Here is a 21,581-nt window from a genome sequence, read left to right as displayed (position 1 = left end):
TAATTAAACAAAGAGTATTTAGTGAAGAGCTGAGCAGTGTGATCGGTCAGCAGGAAAGACATGTCATCCTCTGTGACTAACTTCATGTCCTCATAAGGACAATCATCAAGGTCAAATGCATCCTGTTCTCTAACATGCTCACGATCAAGCAGCGGTTGGCTTATTTGTATCTGTACATGGCTTTCTTGCAAACGTTTTTGTTTTCTTTAAAGGTTTTATTGGCCTTTCCTTATTTCAGTTTTTAGAAAAAATAGGCCTCATTTGTCCTATCACCAGGATACGGCCTCTCCACCATGCTACGATTGAATGGTGCCGTGTGGACTGTGTACGGGTTTGCTTTCCATCTGTCACTGTGGGCTTTGTTTGCATTGCGCTGCTCGGCTGGTTTCCCTCTTTGTTATATCTTTGTAAGTTTCCTCTTTAATTGGATTTGTCCATGTGTTTTGTTGATGTACATCCTTAATAATTTCAGAAATCGTGGTCGGGGAGTATACTTTCCAAATGTTTGCATGACTGAGATGTCTTCTTGTTATTCTCCTTTGATTGAAATTTCATGATAAAAATGCTCCTTTAATTTCTCTCTTACTAGCTCATAGTAGGTCCTTATTTTTTATCTAGTATAAGTTGCTAGAATTAATGTTAGTTGTGTCTTGCATAATTCTATTGAAATTATTTTAGTACTATTTCAATTTTTAAATAAAACAGAGTATATGAGTAAATTATGGTCTTAAGTGAATCTTTCTGGCTGTTTCCAGTAAAAAGTAATCCTCTCTCATTTCCTTTACACCTTTGTAATAAGAACCAGACATTTTCTTCTCATATATTCTATTGTATTTCCGTGAAACCTTCTGGAAAGGTTTTTAAAGCAGTATTTCTGTCATCGTTTTGTGAGTCCCATTTTCACAACTCACTTAGAAGCAGAATGTTTTATGAGAAGCCGTGTGGGGCCCAGAATGAGTAAGGCACCAGTCTTTGAGTCTTTGAGCATTTTCTTATTCAGAAAATAGTCTTCTAGTAGACTTAAGGCCCATCTGTGTGCCTAAGGTAAGACTCTTTAAGTCACTGAGAAAATGTCTATGAGTGTAAGAAAACTCCCCTTTTCCTCTATAACATAAAGAAAATGGTTAAAGTTTTAAATGTATGACCCAATCCTTTGCTGTTGACAGCACAGAAATCTGTGATTCTCCTGCTGATAGAAAGAAAGTTGCTTTTAAATGGTTAGAATTGAAAAATGCTCAGACCTAAATATTTGCTGAGTTTTCCTCTCAGTAATACCTGGGTGGATATGTCATTATTTCTTGGCCTGCTGGGTGCAGTAGCCCACCATGCTTTGTCTGTCTCCGCACGTATGGAAAGGACAGTCGTGGTCAGAACATGGCTCCGAGGGCCTGACTGCGTGGGTTCACATCCTGCCTCTGCTACTTCTAGCTGAGTCACACTGGGCCACTCGACTTAAACTCCCTCCAACTCTGGTGTCCCCCGAGCCTCAGATGTCCCTCTGTGAACTGAAGATAACACTAGCACTTAGGCTGTGATTGAAATGTAAAGGTTAGCTGAGTTAGTCTCTGCAGGGAGCTGAGGGCGCTGCCAGGTCTCTGACAAGCCTTCGGGATGTCTGCTAGCTTCATTACCATTCAGTCATGAATTAGGTATACATAGCTCACTCTCAAGGCATCCTTGAGGCATATTCATGTCTAAAAAACATCAGGTCATTTTGGGTTGATGGAGAAGGAGCCTCCAGAAGGGATAGGGTTCCTTTTCAAAGCGTTGTGGGGTGAGAGTGGAGAAGATGCATCTACAATGAAAACAAATGCTGTTGATGGGCTCTAGGAGACGCATGGGAACAGGGCATGGGTAAAACTATGAACCTACCAAGTGTGTGACGGGTAAAGAGAGGGGAACATGGGAGACGAGACAGGGAAATTTTTACAGAACATTCAAAGATACAAAAAACAGCAACAGTATACTAATGCTCTAGAAAAGGAAATCTGACTTCACATAGGCACATTAAATATTCCACCAATACTTGAAATGCTGAATTAGTAGATAATTGAAATAAGGTATTTAAAACTGCATAATAGGCCAGATGTGGTGGCTCACGCCTGTAATTCCAGCAATCTGGGAGGCTGAGGTGGGAAGATCACTTGACGTCAGGAGTTTGAGACCAGCCTGATCAATACAGAGAAACCCTGTCTCTATCAAAAATATAAAAATTAGCTGGGTGTGGTGGCACATGCCTGTAGGCTCAGCTACTCGGGAGGCTGAGGCAAGAGAATTAATTGAACCCCCGGAAGCGGAGGTTGCAATCAGCCGAGATGGTGCCACTGAACTCCAGCCTAGGCAACAGAGCAAGACTCCATCTCAAAATAAAACTGCACAACTCAGCTTTACCTTCTATTTAAGGCACAAAGAACATTTCTGATTTGTGGAATCCTGAGTTAGGATGGATAGAACTGCAGGTTTGGATGGATAGGTTGCTAAACGTGAGACAGGGTCCCTGAAGACCTGAAGGGAGGGGGCATTCCCTTTCCTAGCTTGTTTCGTCTTTTATGCTGGGCCTCGGTCTCCTCACCTGTAAAACAGGAGGGCTGTGTTCAATGGAGTCTATGCGCTTTTCCAGTTTGAAGGTCTGAGGCTCTAAGGAACAGTGGGGCCATCTTGTCAGCTATCTAATGTGGTAAGATAGACATTTGGGAGAAAACTGTGAAGATTAGCCCATGAAAGATTTGTTCCTGATTCAGATTTTAAAGGATAGAGATGGACACAAAGATGTAAATGGGGATCCAATCTAGCATTAAAAAAAGAACAAAAACGAAGGCTGGGTGTGGTGGCTCATGCCTATAATCCCAACACTTTGGGAGGCAAAGGTAGAAGGATTACTTGAAGCCAGGGATTTGATACCAACCTGGGCCACAAGGTGAGACCCCATTTCTACAAAAAATGAAATAAAATGAGCTAGCTGGTCATGGAGGTGCATGGATGTAGTCCCAGCTACTCAGGAGGCTGAGGTGGGAGAATCGCTTGAGCCCAGGAATTCTAGGCTGCCACAAGCTCTGATTGTGCCACTGCACTCCAGCCTGAGGGATAGTGAGACCCTGTCTCTTAATATATATATATTTTTTTTGAGATGGAGTCTCACTCTGTCACCCAGGTTGGAGTGCAGTGGTGTGGTCTTGGTTCACTGCAACCTCTGCCTCCCTGGTTCAAGTAATTCTGCTGCCTCAGCTTCCGAGTAGCTGGGACTGCAGGTGCATACCACCACATCCAGCTAATTTTTGTACTTTTAGTAGAGACGAGGTTTTACCACGTTGGCCAGGATGGTCTTGATCTCTTGACCTCATGATCTGCCTGCCTCAGCCTCCCAGAGTGCCAGGATTACAGGCCTGAGCCACCATGCCTGGCCAAAAGAAATTTTAAAAGAGAGGAAAAAAAAAAAATCATGAAAATGATGAGATAGTGAAGCAGATTTTGAAGTGGGGTCCATGGAATCTCTGGGTGTCTGTGTAATAACATTAAGAAGGAGAACAGATTTCAAGAAGGAAAGCTCCCATTGCTCCATTTCCATCTGAACTGACAGATTAAAGTTCTCAGCACATGGCTCCATAAGCTCTCCTAAGAACCTCGGCTGAAAACCTAACATTACCTTGTATTTAAACAGCTACTTTGGGGATAATCTTAACTTTGCTTGACAGTGAGTTGTTGTTTTTTTCTTTTTTGTGGTATAGGGTCTCACTGTTGCCCAGGCTGGTACAGTGGCACAATTCTGGCTTACTGCAGCCTCCACCACCTGGGCTCAAGTGGTCCTTGTGCCTCAGCCTCCCAAGTAGCTGGGACTATAGATATGCACCACCGTGCCCAGCTAATTTTTTTTTTTTTTTGAGACAGGTTTTCACCATGTTGCCCAGGCTGGTCTCAAACTTCCAGGCTCAAGCCATCTGCATACCTTAGCCTGTCAAAGTGCTTAGATTACAGGCATGAGCCACTGAGCCTGGCTGACCATGAGTTTTTGATATCATTAAAATGGCTAATTACTCATAAACTGCAAATAGTAGGCAGGTTTTGAGTAATTCCTTTGAAAACAAATATGTAAAAAGTTTCTTATGCACATCAGGTTCTCTTTCTTGAGCTGAAATGAGCAAAGCTCAGCTATGCTTCAGAGAACTATGGGAGTGAGGGATGATGGTTTGTCTTACGTGAGGTTTCAGTCACAATTGCCAGGTTCCCACTGCTCAGCCATGAACTCAAGAAGTTCTCCGTCAGAGACTCTAATAAGGCCCGGCTTAACATTGTAGCATCCTGAATGTGACAAGGGAAGGAAAATTAGAAGAAGACAAGCTACTATTCTTGAAAACAAGTATGGCTTTCCAAAGGTTGGAAAATTGGAAATGAGACTGTAAGATGTCCACCTGACAAAACTTGGCCTGAGAAAGGGCTGCACCGTGCCTACAGGGCCTTCAGCCCATGATGCATTGTTTGTTTATTGAAGTAAAGCATTATGAATTCTTGTTTATCCACATTTAACCAACCAGAAGAGCAAGATAATACCTTCTCCCCAAACTCGCTCTTTAAGAGAAAAAGATAATTAAGGTTGTTCATTAGGAGGGATACATCAGAACAGAATGAGATCACCTTGACTTAAAGGACCATTCTGAAGATAATGTCAGTTTTGTGACTTCCCTGGCAGTGTCCCTAAGTACTGCAGAAACTTGAAGTACTTGTGCATGCTCAGAGATTAAACTGCATATAGCATCATTTTCCTAGTTGTATTGCATTGCTTTCCTGACTCTAAGCATCTCTGATCTTTCTATATTACTTTAAGTACCGTAATGAGCTCTAGGTATTTAAAATATTCTCTTTTTAAAATTATTTTTAAATTTTTTTCTGCCACCAACTCTCAGATTCTTTAAGTGTATAGAAGTTTTCCCTGATAAAACATGGCTTTTGACTCCTTCCTTCCCTATAGAACTTACCTTTAAAAAAAAAAGATAGGCTGAGAGTGGTGGCTCATATCTATAATCTTAGCACTTTGGGATGCTGAGGTGGTGGATCACACTTGAAGTCAGAAGTTTGAGACCAGCCTGACCAACATAGTGAAACCCCATCTCTACTATTAATAAAAATATAAAACAAAACATTTATCCAGGTGTGGTGGCACGCACCTGTAGTCCCAGCTACATGAGAGGCTGAGGCAGGAGAATCTCTTGACCTCATGAGGTGGAGGTTGCAGTCAGCTGAGATTTTAACACTGCACTCCAGCCTGGGCAACAGAGAGATACTCTGTCTCAAAAAAAAAAAAAAAAAAAAAAGTAGATAGATAATGATAGATGAATAGATAGATAGAAGATAGATAGTGATAGAGATATCTGGTTGGGCATTGATAAGACCTAATACAAAGAAGAGGTAGACTCAAGAAACTACTGAGATCTTTATTTCTTAAAGACATTCTTTGTACTTCTAATTTCTTATAAAAATAGCTCAATATCAGCTTGTCTTCCTAGAGGCAAGCCCAGATATATACAGAAAGTGGTGAACTTGTAATACGATATGGAGGGTGTTGGAATTAAATGAGATTTTAAGTGCCTTGTCTATCACTGATACACAGTAGGCATTCAACAAATATGAATTTCCTTAAAATCCAGCATTAGGGTCAGCCTTGTTAGTCCTCCTTAAATATATTTAGTTCATTCTTTCATTCACATATAGATTTTCTTTCCTTCCTTCCTTCCTTCCTTCCTTCCTTCCTTCCTTCCTTCCTTCCTTCCCTCCTCCCTTCCTTCCTTCCTTCTTTCCTCCCTCTCTCTCTCTCTCTCTCTCTCTTTCTTTCTTTTTTGAGACAGTTTTGCTGTATTACCCAGGCTGGAGTGCAGTGGCATGATCTTGGCTCACAGCAACCTCTGCCTCCTGGGTTCAAGCGATTCTCCTGCCTCAGTCTCCCGAGTAGCTAGGATTACAGGCATGTGCCACCAGGCCCGGCTACTTTTTTTATTTTAATTTTTTTGTAGAGGCGGGGTTTCACCATGTGGCCAGGCTGGTCTTGAACTCCTGAGCACAAGTGATCCAGGCCTCAGCCTCCCAAAGTGCTGGGATTCCAGGTGTGAGCTATCGTGCCTGGCATCTCCAAGTATTCGTTGATGGCTTACCATGTGTCACACTCAGCACCAGCCCTAGGAGTGCAGGGTGAATAATAAATCCCTGAACCCAAAGAACAAGTCTGGTGACTGACAGTGCTAGTGACATCACAGAGAAATTTCTCCTGATTGGAGGGATCAGATCAGGAACCTGTAGGAAACAGTGGGAGACAGAGTCAGAAAAGGATTCAAGGTAAATCACTGGGGTTTGCAGTCTCCTCAATCTGCTTCTCATTATGGCCTGGAGTGGGCCTTGCATCATCCCTGTGGCTAGAGAGGAAGTGGGGAATGGAGTGTCCTCCTTAGCTCTGGCTCAAATCCAAGTATAGTGATGCCTTAGGAATTGCTGTCTGAAAACAAAGAAAAAGAAGAAAACAATAACCATAATGAAATAAAAGCCTTAAAGTGGAAGAAAAACAAAATGTCATGATTTGCGCATTTTTCTGCAAAACCGATTTGTTCTGTGGTGGAAGATAGAGTCTGCATTTGATTTCTACAAGATATGCAGTAATGGGTTATGTACTCCAGGGTAAAACTGTTCTTAAGGGAGCGAGAACGTGATGGATTCACTTCCTCCGTGAGGTTTATAATATTTGGCAGTTTTAGTGCGAGCAGGTATTTGGTCTATAAACTTGGAGAGCCAGGCATTAGTGGGAGCTCGTTTCTAAATGAAGAAGAATGCAGCTCTCCTTCTCACTCTGGTTATTAGTCCTTCTGGGGATAAACAGGAAGATTAAGTGTTTTCTTGATGTTGTGTTTGCCTGTCACAGTAATGTGCACACGCCCCATTGCCAGCACCTTTATGCAGCGCCGCAGACCTGCTATTTTTGTGGGAAGGAGTTGTTCATTAAGAGGCCCGGGTCTCATTCCGTGCTGAATGGTGTCGGGGTTATTTCCACTCTTTGTTCAAATGCTCCCTCTCAATTAGATGCTCTACCATTAGCTGCTTTGCAATTAGAAGCTGGATCTGTGAACATCCAGTTTCTTGGTCCCTGGAGGCCATTCCGTGTCCTCACTCCTCAAAGCCTACTGTTCTGCTTGTTGCAGTTTAAATGATGCTAAAGAGAGGCCAACCTGCCAGCCAGCTGGCTTCCCGGAGGACCTTGGAGGCTGCCCGCGCTGGGGCCGCTGGAGACCTGCTCGGCTGAGCACGTGTGGGAACTTGAATTGTCATCGCTGAGAGAAGTGACTTCATTCTAGGGGGCTTATTTGTATTAACCAATCTCTTAAAACACTGACTGGCTGATAAATTAAAATACCAATTTATTTATTTACTATTAGAAATATACTTGCCAAGCAATATATCTGTGTCAGCCATTCAGTTTGTTCTCTTCACATAAATAAAGCCTATTTTAAGGGGCCGGGCAGGGTGGCTCACTCCTATAATTCTAGCACTCTGGGAGGCCAAGATAGGTGGATCAGGAGTTCGAGACCAGCTTTGCCAACATGGTGAAATCCTGTGTCTACTGAAAATTAAAACTAAATAAATAAATAAAAAACTAGCCTGGTGTGATACCAGGTACCTGTAGTCGAAGCTACTCGGGAGGCTGAGGTGGGAGGATTGCTTGAGCCCAGGAGGCAGACGTTGTGGTGAGCCAAGATCGTGCCACTGCACTCCAGCCTGGGCAACAAAGCAAGACTCCATCTCAAAAAAAAAAAAAAAAGTATATATATATATATATTTGGGAAACCAAATTATAGGTCATATGTTTCTTGGTGAGGGAAAAAGAGACTCCTGCACACTACTCATTGGAATATAAATTGAGACAAGTTTTCTGGACAGCAATGTTTTATTTTTATGTGGAACCTTTCCATCGGACAAGCATGATGAGTTCATCATTTGTGCCTCCTATCACCACTTAAACATTTATTTGGTGGTGGAAACTTCCCCAGTCACTGGCTGAGAACTTGGATGGCCCTCTGTTCTACTTGCTCTTGAGGAACAGATTGGCCCGTGGTCTAAGCCACAAATGCTGGATTGATTCAGAAATTAAGAGTATACAATCCAAGCTATTAATGAAATTTTCGTCTTTTTTTTACAGGTAAGACTTTTCCTTTCCTTCTCCCACCTGAGGTCTGTGTTTGATGGGGCACTATTCTTTGCACGGTTGTTTTGGTCACCTTCTCTCACTCCTCTCATTCTCTCTTTTTATTTGTTAATTTCATCTTCTGGCTTCTGAGGGGATGGGACCCAGCAAAGGAAGAGCTCACGAAGCCTGTGGTGGTTGTTACCATGCTTCCCTCTCCCCGGTGATGGGCAGGCTCTCCAGGCACAGCTTAGCTGAAGACATCACCCCCCAAATCCACTTCTTCCACACTCAGCACTTGTTTCGTCTTTACCTGAGTAATCTAAAGTAGGAAGCCTAGCTTTTTTGCCTATCTTTTGAACATTTTGTTCAGACATCTAACTTTGGTGTGGAACGTCTGTTGCAATTAAGATCCATGTACTTTACTTTGTGTGTATCTGTCAAGTATTTCCTCAGACTAAATTCCTGGAACTGTAATTGTTATGCTCATGAGTGTTCGTAAGCATAGCAGTTAAGAGTGTGGATTCTAGAGTCTATTGTTTCCAAGTGCCAGGGTCAAATTTTAGTCTTAACGTCCTAAAATGTTGTATATGCATTGAAAACCTTAAAGGTTTTCATAACAACAACAAATACTTATTCGGCACTCTTACTAAGTTGAATTTCTCAACAATCCTGTGAATTGTGTGTTATCATAATCTCCATTTTGCAGATAAACCGAGGCAAAGAAAGACTCAAAAACTTGCCTAGAGTCACACCACTAGAAAGGGATAAATCTAGCATTCCATCCAAACAGTCTGCGTCCAGTTCTAGGAATTCAGTCTGAGGAAATAGTAAGATACACTAAATAATATAGCTGGATCTTAATTGCAGTATTTCTGAGAACTTGAAAAAACTGGGTGCAACTTACATATTTAATAGTAAAACACTGCTAAATAAACAGTGATATGTTAATATGCTAGAATCTAAGGACTTTAATGCATTTTAGAGGAATAGTCGCTTATGAACAATGCAAAACTAATGTAGTTACACTGTCACCCAGGCTAGAGTGCAGTGGCGCGATCTCAGCGCACTGCAACCTCTGCTTCCCAGGTTCGAGCGATTCTCCTGCCTCAGCCTCCCAAGTAGCTGGGATTACGTGAGCCACCGTGCCCTGCCAACATATATTAATTTTATTAAAAAACTGTTAGAAATAAAATATAGAGAAGTCAAAAGGAGGAACTGGTTTGTAAGAGAAGATTGAGTTAGAATTGAATTTGAAGTGAAAAAACATATTTTTAAGAGGCTGATTAGTGGAGTCAGATGGTCCATCTGAGCAGTTAAGCACCTGAAAACACTTTTCCATTAGACAGCAAAGTCTCCTGTGTCGTTAGCCTGCTATCTTGTGGATACAATATATTACCTAGAAAGATTTAGGGAAAAGATATAATTTTGAAATTTCTTTTGTTTCAGAAAGCCCGTATTTTCCATCTAAAATGCTCTGGTTTCTTTCAGAGAATGCTGATATATAAAGGGGGGAAGATAAAGAATTTGAAATAGAAGTTTAGCAAGAAAAGAAGATGAATTTGGGAAGACTTGTAGATAGAACATGAGCAGAGTGCAGTTTGATGTGGTGTGGTTGATTGCAAAGGAACCCTGATGTAGTTTGCAGTGTGGCTTAGTGTACCCTGCAGTCATAAAGCCATATCCATTGAGAACATCAGGACTCAGTGGAGGTGTTTCATGTTAAGAGCTGGACTTGGCTTTTCCAGCCAATGGCAGATAGTCTTTGTATCATTCATCACGTGCCATTTGCAAAACTTTGTAAGGTACATTTGGGGATAGTGAGGGTGGGGGTCAGGTGGTGATATATGCAACATTGATCAAACCTCCATAGTATTAAAAAGAAAGGCTGTTTAAGAAAAAATCCTTTGCATTTCTTCCCGATTTTGACAAAATCCAAGTTAAAGCTTCAGTTATATAGAACTTCTCAGATTTGATGCCTTTTCAGGATATAATAGAACATGGAAAAAAAAGAAGTAGGGTAATTTTTTTTTTAATTTATTTTTTGCTAATGAACTTTTACAGAAGTAGGGTAATTATTTTTTATTTTTATTTTTATTTTTTGAGACAGAGTCTCACTCTCTTACCAGACGCCAGGTTGGGGTGCAGTGGCATAATCTTGGCTAACTGCAACCTCTGCCTCCCAGGTTCAAGCAATTCTCCTGCCTCAGCCTCCCAGGTAGCTGGGACTACAGGTGCACACCACCATGCTCAGCTAATTTTTGTATTTTTAGTAGAGACGGGGTTTTACCATGCTGGCCAGGATGGTCTTGATCTCTTGACCTCGTGATCCGCCCGCCTTGGCCTCCCAAAGTGCTGGGATTACAGGCGCGAGCCACCGTGCCCCGTGGAAGCCAGGGTAATTATTATAAAATTAGAGAAATAAATTTAGTGAGTTAAAATCCTGAGCTACTTTGCCACTTAAAATTGTGTGTAAAGTTTAGAATTCTCATTGATTAGACTATATCGTAAAACGGAAAGTGTGAAGACCAAAGGCCTCAGAATTCTTGCTCTGTTTTAGAGGATCGTGTTCCGGAAGAGGACTCTAATGTGAAACGAGGAGTAGATGCCAATTGATTTTTTACTGTCTGTTTTGTCAGTGGTACAGTTTTGAACTCTGTTGTGGGGAATGTCAATGGTCCCTCACTGGTCCGGGGAACCGAGAGATGAAGAGTTGAGGGAGGGGTGGTATTTCCCGGAAGGCAAGTTAATGGTGAAATGGAAGGCCTTTTCCTTTTATGTCCATTTTGGTCTGATGTTTTCCACTGTTAACTGAAGACTGAAATAGCTCAAAATAAAAACCAGAAAATAAAAGCTGCAAGTAAAAGCTCTTATTTTGCCTATGCCAAATAAGATAAAAAACTGGACTTCTGGCTATTCAACATCAATTATAGTGGGTACTGTGGGAGATTCTTTTAATCAGGCACTTCTGGAGAAATTCATGATGTGTAATCAAGAAATAACCATAGCCCTAGAAGCTGATTTTTTTTTTTTTTTTTTTTTTTTTTTTTTTTTTTTAGTAGAGACGGGGTTTCACCGTGTTGTTAGGATGATCTCAATCTCCTGGCCTCTTGATCCACCTGCCTTCGCCTCCTAAAGTGTTGGGATTACAGGTATGAGCCACCACACCTGGCTTAGAAGCTGATTTTTTTCAAGGAGAGCTTCCTTGTTTGTGTTTTCTTCTCCCCTCCTATTTTGGAGGATTAGATGTAAATGCTCCTTTGTAAAGTTACCCCATCACCTATTCTCTTTAGCCCATCCTCATGTATTCCACTGACTTTTATCTCTGGTTTCTCTTTGTCCATGGGAGCTTTTCTCTCTGCCCCTAAACATACTTAAATCTACTTTTTTCTCTAAAACCCACCATCCATCCAGCCCAGAAAACCTTCCCTCGATCTTCAATTCTTTTACCTCCTATCCTTATCTTGAAGTCTAAATTAACCAGAAGTCTAGTCTGACTTTTTTCCTATGGCTTCACCTGTCACCCTCTCCTAAATAATTTCCAAACCAGCTTGCATAGTCGCCTCTCTCCTAAAGGTCAAAAATGACCTCAGATAGCCCACTTACATTCTTCCTGAATTCTGAGGCACTGAAATGTGAAGCTCTTCCTCTTTCCTGGAATACTCATTCCTGGGTTTTGCTTTTTCTCAGTCCTTCTTGCTGGCTTAATCTTCTTTGGCCTGCCCTTGGGATCTGGTGCTTTCCAGGTTCTGCCCTCTGTCTCTTCTCTGGCTCTCAGATAATAGCGTGGCATTTATTCATTTCTGGTACTATGGTAAAAAACAGGGAGACAAAGATGACTAAACATCACCACCTATTAGAAATCTTTGGACACATTAACATTCTGGAGCCTCAGTGTTCTCATATAAAAATGGGTCATAAATACTTGAGATTTAACCATCCTTTTTTTTAATTATTATTTTTTTTTCTTTTATTTTCTCTATAGAAATTAAAGCAACTAACCATCCTTTTCTTGGGGCTGCGCTACTGTCCAATGAGTGCATAGTGAGGGCAGGACTGCTAACGCCTAAACAACACACCCGCAGCAACTAGAGCTTTGCTTTACCTTGGTGCAATTTTTGGAAAAATGAAAACCCACTTTTAGTTTTTTTTTTTTTTTTTTGAAGACAGAGTTTCACTGTTGTTACCCAGGCTGGAGTGCAATGGCGCGATCTCGGCTCACCGCAACCTCTACCTCCTGGGTTCAGGCAATTCTCCTGCCTCAACCTCCTGAGTAGCTGAGATTACAGGCACGTGCCACCATGCCCAGTTAATGTTTTTGTATTTTTAGTAGAGACGGCGTTTCACCATGTTGACCAGGATGGTCTCGATCTCTTGACCTCGTGATCCACCCGCCTCGGCCTCCCAAAGTGCTGGGATTACAGGCTTGAGCCACCGCGCCCAGCTTTTTTTTGTTTGTTTGTTTTTTAAGAGACGGGGTTTCACCATGTTGGCCAGGATGGTCTCAATCTCTTGACCTTGTGATCCCCCTGCCTTGGCCTCCCAAAGTGCTGGGATTACAGGCGTGAGCCACTGCACCCGGCCAGCTTTTCAATTAAAAAAAAAAAAAAAAAAAAAAAAACTTGAGATCCAGATCTACATTTGCAGTTCCCCATGGTGCAGCGCTGGCTATGAGCCCAACGTGACCAAAAGTAAATGCCCAACATCCCCCTTGCACAGTCTTTTTCTCTCTCAATAATTCCTCCCATGGTTAAACATGGCAGTAACATTCCTCAAGTCTAGACACAAGTTAGAAATCTGGGAATCATCCTTTGTTTGCACTTCCCTCAGCCTCTACATCCAATAAATCTCCAAGTCTCCACTTGTCTATCAGAAATACTGCTTTAAAACCTGCCACTTCATTGCCCCGCCCAGACCTCCTCATTTCTCCCCTGGCCAAGATTACAGTAGTCTTTGTTCTCCTTTCCTTCTTCTAGGTTCTACACCAACTCCAAAACGCATTCTCCACAATGCTGCCAGATTGCCTGTTGAAAAGTACTACTTTGATCACATTGTGTCTGCTCTAAAAGACTTCAGTGACTCCTACTGTCTACGGGACAAAGTTCAAGCATTTGTAAAGCACTTTCTGTTTTGTCCACAACCTCCTTGTAAGTTCTCACACTGAGTCCTCCTTCCTTTACCCAATCACCTCTCATGTTAGCCACAAGGGTTGCTGGATTTTCCTGGGAGGCGTGAGGTCCTTCTGCCACGGTTCGTGTTCTTCCTTCTGTTTGCAGCACTTTTCTCTTATTCCCCCATATGGCGACAACCTCCTGGATTTCAAAACGTGTTCCAAAGGCCTCTTCTTCCCTGAGGCCTTCTTTGATCTTTCTCTGGAGGAATAAATCCTTCTCCATTCTTTCCTGTGCTCACAGAACTTTGCTCCCTCTTCTCTTTGCCACCTTATCAGGTCGCATTCATAGATGTGAGTGTTATCTTATCTGCTTATTGAGCAAGGACTGCACCTCAGGCTTTTGACCATCCCAGGAGCTTATCATGGTCCCAGGGCCAGAACTCAACAAATATATAAGGCAGGAGGTGAGTAAAAAAAAAAAAAAACAAAACTGCAGAATGCCACCAGGTCCAGGGTTATATGGCAAAGCCAGGCTTGTGTTGGTGTGAGCATTGAAGCAATGATTTTTCCTGTTCCCAGCAGATCCCAGAATATTCACCACTTTAATTAATCCTATATCCTGTGACCTTCAACCTAGAGTCAAAGGATCAAAGCCATGAAGAAAACCATTTTGTCCACATGGAGGCCGCACAGTCACTTCCACAATCCTATCTGAGGTCCCCAGGTTTCTTACCCTAGGGTCCATTGGTAGCCAGACCCAACTTTTCCTTGCCTGAGAGCCAAACTCAAGAGGCTTCATGTCTCCTCCACCACCTTCTTCTGGGCTACAGAAGGCATTAATTTTAAGGTGATTTAAAAAACAATCATGTGTGGAGGTTCATCATAAATTGCTTGCCTCAAGCGCTGGAGTAAGTTTCAATCATTCACCGTATTCCTGAATAATGAAGCTTCCCCACCAAAACAGTGCTGTCATCCACCCAGATGGGCAACGCCTTTTCCTGTGGGTCCCCAGAAGTGTTGGACGGGCTCTAATGCTCCTTGGAGTTTATACTGGTTGGAGTGAGTGATTACTCCCAGGCCCACAGGGAGCACCAGCATCCCTGGCATCCACGGTCATATTAACTTTTCCGCAAGGGTTTTCTTTCCACCGCATTCCTACTTTTAAGAGCAGGCAGCCACAGCTGTGACAGTTTGCCACCCCTTTCCACTTGTTCCCAATAATGCCTCTTTAGTTACTTTGTGAAAAGATTCTCGGCTGAGATTTTTCTTGCTTTCTATCTTCTAAAGTGTTTATTACTAGAAGATTCAACTTTCAGATTCTCTGAAGAAAATTCCTAGGAAAGGTAAGAGGGAGAAGAAGACTGTAACTAAAATTAGCTTCTTTTTTGGCTCTGCAAAAGCGATTGCAGCGATGGCAATAGTCGGCGGTGATAACAAATGGCTTCAGAAATGAGCTTTTCACTGGAATTTGAAAGAGCTCTCCATGAATTCTGTTTTATAATTACTGCCTGATTCTAATGGGGCACTCTAAAGCTTGAGTGTCTCCCAGTTTCATTCCTCAGGTGAGCCTTCTGCTTAGCTGTGTCCAATTTGACACATCGGCACTAAACTCTCACCCTGCAGTTTATGGGCTGATGACTGTTTAATTACACCTGCCAGCCTTCAGAAATCTCAGTGATTAAGAATTGCAATGCTGTGTCCTATTAATCTGCCTGGATTCCTTTTCATCTTAAGAAGTTGAAGAATTTTTTTGTTAATTTTCAATATACTCAGGGGAACTTGGTAGTGAGTGTCAGAAGAAAATAGAGTTAACATGATGGTAATTGACCTCCCCAGGATAATTCTAAGTCAGTAGCAGTTGGGATAAGAATTGGGAGATTTGGGTGGCCTTTCTGTTTAGTTAAAATTAGCTTTGGCCATAAAATCTAAAGCATACTGTCATTATACAGGTTCGACTTGTCTTTGCTGTGTGTCTGCGTATATTCACAAACTACTTCACCCCCACAGTTAGTACTTTCCATCTCTAAAATGCAGACAGCAGGTTGGGTACAGTGGCTCATTCCTGTAATCCCAGCACTTTGGGAGGCCTAAGCAGGCAGACCATGTGAGGTGAGGATTTCAACACCAGCCTGGCCAACATGGTGAAACGCCCTCTCTACTAAAATACAAAAATTAGCCAAATGTGGTGTCGCGCTCCTGTAGTCCCAGCTACCTGGGAGGCTGAGGCAGGAGAATTGCTTGAACCCTGGAGGCGGCAGAGGTTGCAGTGAGCTGAGATTGCAGCCACTGCATTCCAGCCTAGATGATAAAGCAAGACTCCATCTCAAAAAAGAAAAAAAAAAAAAAAAGCAAAGAGCACAGGAGAGCTGGACCAAAGTTTGTCTACAAGTTTCCAATTAATCTTGGAGATCTTCATCTTTTCCAAACAACAGGACACACCAAGATTTACAGAAGAGTGGTGGCTAAGGAATGTAGAATTTAGAATTTTATAATTCATACTTTTCCTAAGAAAGTCGTTGTTATAGATAAGGTTGCATACTCCATTGACGTGGAAAGAAAAGGGGAAGGACGCCGGGCGCGGTGGCTCACGCCTGTAATCCCAGCACTTTGGGAGGCCAAGGCGGGTGGATCACGAGGTCAAGAGATCGAGACCATCCTGGTCAACATGGTGAAACCCCGTCTCTACTAAAAATACAAAACATTAGCTGGGCATGGTGGCGCGTGCCTGCAATCCCAGCTACTCAGGAGGCTGAGGCAGGAGAATTGCCTGAACCCAGGAGGCGGAGGTTGCGGTGAGCCGAGATCGTGCCATTGCACTCCAGCCTGGGTAACAAGAGCGAAACTCCATCTCAAAAAAAAAAAAAAAAAAAAAGAAAAGGGGAAGGAATGAGGAATAGCAATGATTCAGAGTCTAATTAATGTGGCCACCAATTTTTGTGTAATGAACAGTACATTTCTATTCTTTAACAAAATTGATAAGATTCTACGAAGTTCATTGTTTCTGAAGTTGGGAAATGGGAGGTGTCCCTGGGGGTAGGAAGGAGAAAAGTGATTATATAAATATATGCCTCCCCAAAATTGGTCAGGTGACATGCATCTGCGAACGGGGATAAGTATTAGGAGATGAGGAAATGGACACAAGTAAACGCTTTCTCCAAAAACAGAGAAACCAAACTAGTGGCCATAGGCAGAACTTGCTTCTAATGTCTGCACTCTGGACCTACGCATTAAATGTGATGCCAATCTGATCATCTAGGTAGCCAGAAGATAGTATGTATTTTGGGGAGACTATTCTATTTTTAATGCCTTGGAGGATTTCCAAAATTGTTCAGCTAAATGTAGGTTGTCCCTTTAATTACCTCTTTACCATCCCCACTGCATTACTCCCTCTGAATGATGACTTTGTGCATTTTTCACTTAAGGGTAATGAACTGCTCTCTTAATATAGTTCCATCATTCAACTTTGTTTCTAGGGAGTTTTTTTATAGACAATTTCTATTTTAATCAGAAATGAATGGGACTATTGCCTTTAAAGTGGACCATCTGTGGGTTTACCAGGAAGTTTATTAACTTTGATCTTTATTCAATTTAACTTTCTGCCAGAGCTTCCAGTAAAGTTCTTTCAAGCCTGCAGAAAGCACAGCTCAGAGCTCAGAGAGTGGGCTCTGTGGGAGAGGGAGGGGGACACCAGTTGGGAGGATGAGAGAAGGAAGTGTGTGGATAGAGAACGCAATCCCAGTCTCAGCCTGAGGTGGAAGTGGGGAGCTGGGAACATTCTTCTAGAAGAGCCTGGAGCAAGTCCTCAACTTGAGTCCAATTTGAGACTTTTTTTGGGCTAGGAAGGTATTTTTTTTTTTTTTTTTTTTTTTGAGACAGAGTCTCACTCCATCACCAGGCGCCAGGCTGGAGTGCAGTGGTGCGACCTCGGCTCACTGCAACCTCCGCCTCCCGGGTTCAAGCAATTCTCCTGCCTCAGCCTCCTGAGTAGCTGGGACTACAGGCATCTGCCACCACGCCCAGCTAATTTTTTTGTATTTTTAGTAGAGATGGGGTTTCACCATGTTGGCCAGCCTTGTGATCTGCCCGCCTCAGCCTCCCAAAGTGCTGGGATTACAGGCGTGAGCCACCACGCCCAGCCATTTTTTTTTCTATTTTTAAAGAGATGGGGTCTTGCTCTGTTGTCCAGGCTGGAGTACAGTGGCGCCCTCACAGCCAACTGGAGACTTGAACTCTTGGGCTCAAGTGATCCTCTCGTTTCAGCCTCCTGAGAAACTGGGACTACATGTGTGTACCACCATGCCCAGCTAATTTATTTTTATTTTATTTTATTTTTTATAGAGATGGGGGTCTCATTCTGTTGACCAGACTGGTCTTGAGCTCTTGGCCTCAAGTGACCCTCCCACCTCAGCCTCCCAAAATGCTGGGATTATAAGCATGAGTTACTGTGCCTGGCCTAGCAAGGTAATTTTAAACAGACACTGTCTTCCCAATGATACAGTCTCAAAAGCCCTGATGCCAGCCTGGGCTGAATGTGATGGGTGTGAGGACTGATCCAGGCACTACCCAGCTCTGTAACAAAACAGGGAGATAGGTGGGGAGCATCCACAATGCTGTGGATGAATTGGGCGGCAGGCAGAGGCTTCTGGCCTGCAGCTTATGCAGACCACCACACAGGCTCTGCTCTTACAGCTTCCAAATGACTTCTCTGGCCTTTGAAGTGGAGCAATTTAGGATGACTGCAGATCTTTCTCAGTTTAACAAATGCTTCCTGCCCTTGGTCCGGGGCCCTTACGCTTCCTGTCCTCTAATTCTGTCATCTCAGTCATCTACAGGAAGACAGGAAATCTAGGATATCAAAACTTCCCCAAGATCCTACTCTATTTCATTACTTTTTAAAAAAACAAACAAGCAAACAAACACAAACTTTACAGCTGGGCATGGTGGCTCATGCCTGTAATCCCAGCACTTTGGGAGGCCGATGGATCACCTGAGGTCAGGAGTTCGAAACCAGCCTGGCCAACATTGTGAAACCCTGTCTCTACTAAAAATACAAAAAATGAGCTGAGCATGGTGGTGCATGCCTGGAATCCCAGCTACTCGGGAGGCTGAGGTAGGAGAATTGACTGAACCTGGGAGGTGGAGGTTGTAGTGAGCTGAGATCATGCCATTGCACTCAGCCTGGGCGACAACAGTGAAATTCTGTCTCAAAACAAAACAAACTTTATTGAGGTAAGTGATTGATGGTAAATGGCAGAGATTTAGTGTAGGGTTTCATAAGTTTTGACATATGTGCCTACCCAGGACACCACCAACCTCACTCATGATAATGAACATTTCCTTCACCCCTCAAGTTTCATAGTTGCCCCTTTGTAAAACCTCCTTCTGTTTGCTCCACTTCCAGTCTGCTTTCTGTGACTGTAGATTACTCTGCACTGTGTAGGATTTTATGAAAATCAAATCATCTTTTCTCGTCTGATTCCTTTCACCCAGCATAAATATTTTGAGATTCATTCATGTCACGTCATTCCCTTTTACTCCTGAAGAGTAATCCACTGTATGGACCTATCACAATTTGTTAATGTGCTGAGGAATCATTCCTTCTGGTTTGTTTCATAAGATCATGAAGTGTTAGATTTGTAAGGGGAGTTATAAATCAGTTACTCTAAGAAAATCATCAGTCATCTGTAGTTATCTATCTTCAGATTAGATAAGTGAGCCAGAACACCACTTAAGAATTTCGTTGGGGCTGGGTGTGGTGACTCACACCTGTAATCCCAGCATTTTGGGAGGTCAAGGTGGGCGGATCACAAGGTCAGGAGATTGTGACCATCCTGGTCAACATGGTGAAATCCTGTCTCTACTAAAAATATAAAAATTCGTGTGCCTGTAATCCCAGCTACTTGGGAGGCTGAGGCAGGAGAATCACTGAAACCGGGGAGCTGGAGATTGCAGTGAACTGAGATTGTGCCACTGCACTTCAACCTAGCAACACAGCGTGACTCTATCTCAAAAAAAAAAAAAAAAATATTTCCTTGGAAATTGTTTAGAATTCAGATTTATCTCTCTTCCTGACATTTACTTCCAATGATGGAGTGAACTCTGAGACTCTGTACTTTTTGCAACAGCCTATGGTTATTTGAATCCAGACATATGGTCTATACTTAAAACACTAAATTATTTAAATATTGAGGTTCTAGAAGGTTAGGAGCAAAGGCTGGATTTAAATGCACAATTTTTGACTTCTAAGTTTAGGGCTCTGTCTACTACATGATGTCAACACCAAATAGCATAAGCCACATGGAGGCCGGATGCTGTCTGCTAGCATAAATATCTGCCTTCTCGTCAAAGAAATGCCACAGCTCGATTCTGAGCTACTTTCATGTGTTGCCAGAAGAGGGCACTGATAACAAATCCTTTCTTTTATGCAGGGTTTTCTTTTTCTTTCTCTCTCTCCCCTCCGCCTCTCTCCTCCCCCCTTTCTTCCTCCACTTGTTTTTGTTTTGTTTTGTGATTTTTTTTTTTTTTTGGTTATCAAGGTTGCAAATATGAAAAGCAACAAAGTGGGACAACAAAGGTGTGGAGAAATTATTTTACTTTGATAAGTAGCCAAACCCCCGGAGAAATTTCTTGACTTCATGACATTTTTAATACAACCTTGCCTGTAAGTGCTGTCACTGACTGGCTTCCAGTCTCTAATTTTGTGAGTCAGCACTTTCTCTCAGTGACTTCCTCAAAATTATAGCAATAGGAGGGGCTGGACGGAACACGCAGAGGTGAGAATGCTGAAAATTTAACCAGAGTTGAAGAAACGTTTGCCTTTAGGAAAAACAGTGACAAAAAATGTCATCTAGTTATCTTACTCTCTATTTCTTTCCCTTGGGTGTTTAGGGAGGAAGCCATGAGCCTAACTTGGTATATATTTTTTTCCCTTCAGTTATTATAATTCCGGTGAACCTTAGGCTGCCTTCCTCCAAATTCTGAAAATTTGAACTCAGGCAGTAGGGCCGGAACCACGAGTTGATACCTGGTGGCTGAGAATGTTGCTTCTAAGCAAGGATATCGTAATTGTGAAAAACCAAGCAGTAACATATCAGATGAAAGAAGAAAGGGGCATGAGTCCGACTCAAGCTGTCAGAAAAATTTAATTCATCTTCGATAGTTTTGGCATTTTCCTAAAAATACTTTTATGACAAATTTGGTAATTCAAATGTGCTTGCTACCTCTGAAGCCCTAGAATGAAAGTGAGCTTTTGCCTCAATGAGATGAAATAAGACAAGGCTTTGAGAATTCAATTAACCCCACCCTCCCCCAACCCTAGGTAGAATTGTGAGAAGGCACACTGTGTCCCCAGACCCCTCAGACTCACTTTTGCAACCTTTTCTTTCCCCACTCTTACCAACTGTGGGGGATCCACTGCTTTCCTCACTGGGTCCTTAGTGTGAGTTACACAGAGTCTTACTAGCCAGTGCTGTCTACATTTGCATTTGAACATGAATTGTGGCATGACAGGCTTTGTCTTTGATTCACAAGGCTTGGTAATAAGACAGAAGATTGGTAATAAGAAGTGCTAATCTGTGCTCATTTACTTATCACTTGTGGGCCTTTAAGGCAAGTCATTTTACCTTTATGAGTCTATTTCCTCATGTGTTAAATAGTAATGATGATAGTAATATGCACATTTGTGAATGGCTGTAGGGATTAGAGATTATATATATAAAGTGCCTGGTCTATACATTGCAGTTAAGGCATGTTGGACATGTGGGTGTCAGGCATGAAGACGATGGAAAGTTTTGGACTTCTCCGATTGATGGGAGGACTTTTCTAGGACAGCTGAAACTGGCTTATAAGAATGGAGACTTGGGAGGATGGGAAAGTTAAATATTGGTCTCAAGTTTTTTTGCTTTTGCTATTGTTACCACTTGTCACTGTCTCCACGTTAAAATGCCAAAAATGAAAAAAAAAAAAAAAAGAATGGAGGGGAGAGTGGTAGCTGCCTACACAATTAGGGTGGGCCTATGTGTTTTGCCCTAATGCCTCTTGTCTACCTAATTTGTCTACGTGTCCATTGTATTTGAAACACAGTTCTAGAATATATACATATACAGAATGACAAATGATTTCCACAGGTTTGACAAGGAAACTAATCTCATTACTTTATGGTCACACTTCTGTGACAACGCAATTTTATTTTGCCAAAATATAGTCTATGTTTATGCACATATACATGCCCCTTGATGGCCTATTTCTATACCCACCCAAATTATATATAATAAAAACTGTCCTTTTCACAATGTAGTTTGTTATTTCTTGCAC

At 42.3% G+C, this 21,581-nt stretch overlaps 1 long non-coding RNA gene and 1 other non-coding gene across 2 annotated transcripts; both read left to right on the top strand.

The window, feature by feature from the left end:
- The first annotated feature begins 2,448 nt into the window (after window positions 1–2,448).
- LOC116560966 lies at window positions 2,449–21,219 on the top strand. Its single transcript, XR_004273238.1, has 3 exons — window positions 2,449–2,459; window positions 18,531–18,536; window positions 21,124–21,219. It is a non-coding gene; the product is annotated as an uncharacterized LOC116560966 (long non-coding RNA).
- LOC116561284 lies at window positions 12,156–12,281 on the top strand. Its single transcript, XR_004273376.1, has one exon. It is a non-coding gene; the product is annotated as a U4atac minor spliceosomal RNA (small nuclear RNA).
- Window positions 21,220–21,581: the final 362 nt, after the last annotated feature.

This window comes from Sapajus apella, unplaced genomic scaffold (assembly GCF_009761245.1).
Source record: "Sapajus apella isolate SASKATOON/1434 unplaced genomic scaffold, GSC_monkey_1.0 scaffold28, whole genome shotgun sequence".
NCBI classification, from domain to species: Eukaryota; Metazoa; Chordata; class Mammalia; order Primates; family Cebidae; genus Sapajus; species Sapajus apella.
This window is presented reverse-complemented; position numbering and strand designations above follow the sequence as displayed.